General features: G+C 34.8%; 1 long non-coding RNA gene across 1 annotated transcript; it reads left to right on the top strand.

Moving 5' to 3' along the window:
• The first annotated feature begins 3308 nt into the window (after positions 1 to 3308).
• On the top strand, positions 3309 to 5204 carry LOC145640957 (uncharacterized). The gene is made up of 2 exons (XR_014115036.1): positions 3309 to 3704; positions 4726 to 5204. It is a non-coding gene; the product is annotated as an uncharacterized LOC145640957 (long non-coding RNA).
• The last annotated feature ends 391 nt before the right edge of the window (positions 5205 to 5595 follow it).

The raw sequence follows: 5595 nt of genomic DNA, 5'->3' as shown, positions 1-5595 counted from the left end.
AGGGAAAAGAGAACAGTTGTCCTACATAAACGTTCTCTTTTACTTTGCATACAGATCGCCTCTTTCACCCGTTCTATAAACTTTACACATCGCTTAGCAGAAGAACGGTCCTAAGGCGTTCTATAAGACCTATTTTGACCGTTCTCTAATCCCTTTTTTGTAGTAGTGATGGCAAAATGCTAGTCCAAAAGATAATGCGAGAAGGATATTATTGGACCACCATGAATAGGGATTTTTATCAATATGTAAAAAGATGCCCTAAGTGCCAAATTTACGCTAACTTACAACATGTTCCTCCGTCTCTACTCTACACCTATACTTCACCATGACCATTCTCTACAAGGGGAATTGATATTATTGGTAAAATCACTCCTCCCGGGACAAGAGGTCACGAATACATCCTAGTAGCAATTGATTACTTCACAAAGTGGGTTCAAGCACATTCATATACTAAACTCACTGCAAAACATGTAGCACTCTTTATCAAAAGAAATATTATTTGTCGATATGGAGTCCCACATGAGATGATAAGTGATAATGGAACTCACTTTCAAGCAGAGTGTGAAGAATCGTTACAAAAATATAGTATTCAATATCATCACTCTTCCCCTTATAGACCTCAAGAAAATGGAACAGTTGAGGCGGCTAACAAAAATCTAAAGACTATTATCGAGAAAATGAAAGAAAACTACAAGGATTGTCTTGACAAACTCCATTTCGCACTTTGGGGTTATCGCACATCAACAGGAAATACGCCATTCTTCTTGGTTTATGGAATGAATGTCGTACAACCTGTAGAGCTAGAGATACCATCTCTACGCATCACACTAGAAAGCAAACTCGATGAAGTCGAATGGACTTGAGCTAGATATGAAGAATTAATTATACTCGATGAAAAAAGACTAGAAGCTCAACATCATACCCAATGCTATCAAACCCGTACGGCTAGGCACTTTAATAAGAAGGTCAAGACAAGAAACATCAAAGTAGGAGACTTGGTGTTAAAAGCATTAACGAAAAATATTTTGGACCCGAGGGGCAAATTTAGGTCTAATTGGTCAAGACCATATATTGTGTCAAAACCATCCCATCCGAAGGTGTAGCAAAACTAACTGATATGGATGGCAATGAATTCTCAAATATGATGAACCTTGACCAACTTAAAAAGTACTACCCATAAATACTTGAGTAGGAAACTCAAGAGAGCTACGTTTGGCCAGATTCCTTAGGAAAGGATACGTAGACAACCCTTTACAAGGTGCGGCCACTTTATTTTCGCAAACCTCGCATCTCAGTGTCAATAAAAACTCAATGCAATAGCAGCGCCACAGAAAGGAGTCTGTTGCCGAACAACAGACAGCAGTGCAAAGCGGCAGAGCTTGTCGCTCGGAGATAGGCAGCAAAGTCTGGCGATAGGCGCAAAACAGCGGCACCAATTTTTTGCGAATATCTGAGAAAATTTCGGTGTATTTCGAAATTTTTTTGACTTCCGTACTCGAGAAAATTTCTGGAAAATAAAATAAGTTGTTTTCATTGCTTTAATAAATTAAATTTAAGAGTTAATTAAGAAAGCTGAAATTGCATTAATAAAATAAAGTAAAAAATTACATTATTGATGGAATTTAAATAAATGCTTAATAAAATAAATTGACATAAATTTAAACTAGTCTAATAAATTGGAATTTAAACAATGCTTCAATCTTTCTTCTCTTTCTTTGCCCTCTTCCAATTTTTATCTACATTCTCTTCATCATCCATGACTTTAGCTAGTAGGCATCCTTTAGAGGACCTACATTCAATTTTAGAGTAAATGATTTCTCTCTTAGCTAGAACCCCATGCTTCTTTTCTACCCAAACCTTCTTTTATGAAGTGTCAACTTTTCTTTTCCCTTTATCCTTTGTAGTGTCTTTCTTTTTAGGCATCACAAGTGTTTTAAATTCAACTTTTTCACCCAAGCGTTTCTTAACAGGAATCACTTTGTCACCTAGATGGTTCTACACATTAGTTCTACTCTGATTTTTCTTCATGCCCTTTGTAGGCTTATTAAGAAGCCATCTCTTCACATCATTGAGCAAGGAAGGAGGAACCTTTTGGGTAATCACTTCCCATAAAGGCCTAGCACTCCAATATGTGTCAAATTTCTCTACTTCTTGTGAAACAGGGAATTCATAGGGACAACGGAGATCCCCAAAAGGAATTGTTTGAAGTAGATCGTACTGCCTTTTTACCCTGCAGGGATAATAAAAAGTCATCTTGGTTAAGCTTGGAAGACGACATAAGGGTTGCTTGTTGACACCAACCATCTTCTCAATTTTCCACCATGGGACGACCCACTTGATAGCAAAGTTGCAAGAGGCAAAAACTTTATCCCACTCATGGCGACCCATCTTAGAGAAACGCTTCTTTCGCCTCACAAAGCAATTTGGAGTGTATTTTTCAATGTTGTCAGGAGGACTAATTAATTCTAGTCTCTCCATTAGCCATATCTGCAAAAAATTTTATGCAAATAATTAGTATTACTATACAAAAATATGTTTTTGATTTCTGTAATTAAAAATATTATTTTTCTACATGTAATAAAATTGGAGAGCCCCGAAAAGGTGTTGTTGAAGCATAAAGGTTTTGATGATGAGGAACTTAAACTAAACCAAACTCAACTAATAAAGGTTTTTAAGTATTTGATTAGTTTAGATGAAGTTGATCATGGTGACGGAAGAAGTAGCTGGAACTAAGAAGACATGAAAAGATCTTTATTGAAGGAGTTAAACAAATCAGAAGAAGAGTTCTCTAGCAAGAACTGAGTTCCCTAACAAACGTTCCCTAACAGGAACTTGAAGACATCAAGCTTAAGTTCTTTGGTGGAACTTAATAAGCTTGGAGCCCAAGTAACCTACCTGAACAAAAGCGCGGCGCATCAATTATATTTAGTTAAGGTTTTTATCTTCTAGATTATTGTTAATATGATAAGTAGGTTATTGCACGAAATTTATTAGAAGCGTGACAAGTTGGCTTGGTAAATAAAATAATATGGAAAATATAAAAGATAGATTATAAGAAAAGATTTTCTAAAAAGATTATTTTCTTTAAATCAGTTTGTTAAAAAGATAAATCTTTTTAACAAGTATCTTTTTAATTTTATTTTACGAAAAAGATTTTATTCCACTTGATTTACATAAAACCGTGTTGAAGGATATGTTAAGTTAACTTATTTATCATTTTGAAAACCTACATTTTATACGAGTGATATTTGTATAAATAGTAGAGAACACTACTAGAAAAAAATTAATTTGCTGCATTTTATGCATTTCGCTGCAAATTAAATTGGGTTTTACACATAGGTACTATGAATATTATTAATTAGCAGGGGTTTTTCTATTAAAACGCTGCAAATCAATTATCCTACATTTACCATAGCCCCTCTATTCCTTAGCCGCCCAATTCATTCATTACACTCTTCATCTTCTCTCACTTACCTCACCGACGGATTGCTCACCAATCTCACCAGAGATTCTACTTTGTCACTCACTCTCATCGACACATCTAGTTTCTCACTCAATCACCCTAGTACCCACTCATCACCTACTCACCGTTGTCGGCGTTCGGGTCTAGTTTCAACCAAAAGTCTCACCGTTCCACCGATCTAACGGCTAACCTATGTGCTCACCACCGCCTTCACTCGCCGACTATCACTATCAAAGCTAAGGTAATTAATTGTATATTTTATTTCCTTAATTGAGAACGAAATAGGGAGTCGTAATTTTTTGAGGAATTCCCTTCCCAGATGTGATTTGGGTATTACTGCTTGTGATGATTGAGGAGGTGAAAGTTGATTTGAATTTGTGAAGAATTTGATTTCAGCATGTTTGAAATTCTAGTGGGTTAACTTAGCTTGATGAATACGACTGCTTTAGTGTGCTCAAGTTTCGAAATGATAATCGATTTTTCCAATTTTTAAATAGATTTTTGAATTTTATGCCATTCATATGTAATCGTATTTGTTTCAATTTAACATTTAGCAATTTTCCTTGTTTGTCAATTCTTTGTCATGCACCTATTTAATTGGGTCCTGCTTGGCATTTTTTGAGGTTGATTGTTCACTTGTAGAAATAATAATATGATACTTTGTTGTGCTGTTATCTCATTTTTTTCTGGAAACTAAATCGAAAGGTCATAGAGTACTTATTACCTCTGTTATTATGGTTCCTAGTTCAAGTAAGATGAATTGACGAAGCTAATTGTTACTGGAATTATGTTGTGCCTGGATTGATGAAGATATGCAATATTATAGTTGTCACCCATTTTTTTCATGGTATAAAATTATAACATTATTTTATGCTTCTTTGTAGTGAATTGATTTTCTTTAATTTGAAAGTTATTTGGGGTGTGTGTTATCTAATTGTGAAAATTTTGCTGTAGCGATTAAATAGGCTTATTTTGGTGGTGAATTAGTATTTGTTTTGCCGAGATTTTTATGCTTTAATTTTAATTTGGGTTGGGTTTGTTGCAGATAAGCTAAAATGGGTTTATGTTAGTGGGAGGAGAGATGGAGGCAAAGAATGTGTTTGAGAGAGTGAAATAAGGAGTATTTGAGAGCATTAGACTTGTGGGATGGGAGGGTAAAGGAAAGCTCATTGATGTAATAATATAATGTGCTGCTCAAACTTGTTGCATATGATAACTTTAAGGTTTTGTTTTAATTTAGAATATTTGCTAATTATATGCAGGATAAAAGATATAAATTTTGAAGTGATAGTGTAAAACGATGATCTCATAGAAGTTTTCCTTTAGTAGCAGGCGGAATCCTTCACTTAAGGGCAATTGAACATCTATAAAAGGAGTTGCTTCAGTCTTCTATCTCAAAGGTGCTGCTGCTGTTGCTTTTGCTGTTGTAGTTGCTGCTGCTCGTGTTGTTGCTGCTGCTACTCGTGCTACTGCTGCTGCTACTTGTGCTGTTTCTGCTGCTACTACTGCTACTTGTGCTGTTTCTGCTGCCGTTGCTGCCCAATCGACACCATTATTGTTGTTGCCTTCTATACTTCTTTGGTTATTAAATCTCAAAGTTCATAATATTGTTTGTTGTGGCTGTGCTCCTGCTGTATTATGTTAAGCTTCTGTAATTTCTAATGCTGTCCAATTGTAATTTTTATTTTTATGATGAAAGTGTACTTTTACAGGCTATTATTAATGGAAATATAATTTTTTTTTTTATACAATTGCAAATAAGATTTCAGTTTTTTTTTCTTTTCTTGTAGTTGAATATCAGATTGACAGAATGACAGCAGGTTTGATAAATAAAAACCCAGCTATTTTAATTGTATAAAAATATTTATTAGCAGGGGTTAATGGCATTAACCGCTGCAAATCAATGAATTGATTTGCTGCAGTTGTTAACCGCAGCAAATTATTCAATTGATTTGCTGCCTGACATTTGCTGCCACTCTAAAAACACAGAAAATAAATCATTTTCAACCGCCGCAAATAAATGTTTTTCTTGTAATGGAACAAAATGAATTTAGGTTTTTGTGAGTTTATGCGTGGACAAATCACTATGCTATAATTGTGTAAGTTTACCAAGCTTCTAACTTGTCATATTA

This window comes from Chenopodium album, chromosome 7 (genome assembly GCF_948465745.1).
Source record: "Chenopodium album chromosome 7, dcCheAlbu1.1, whole genome shotgun sequence".
In the NCBI taxonomy this organism is placed as follows: domain Eukaryota; kingdom Viridiplantae; phylum Streptophyta; class Magnoliopsida; order Caryophyllales; family Amaranthaceae; genus Chenopodium; species Chenopodium album.
The sequence above is the reverse complement of the archived record's forward strand: the minus strand, read 5'-3'. Positions and strand labels throughout refer to the sequence as shown.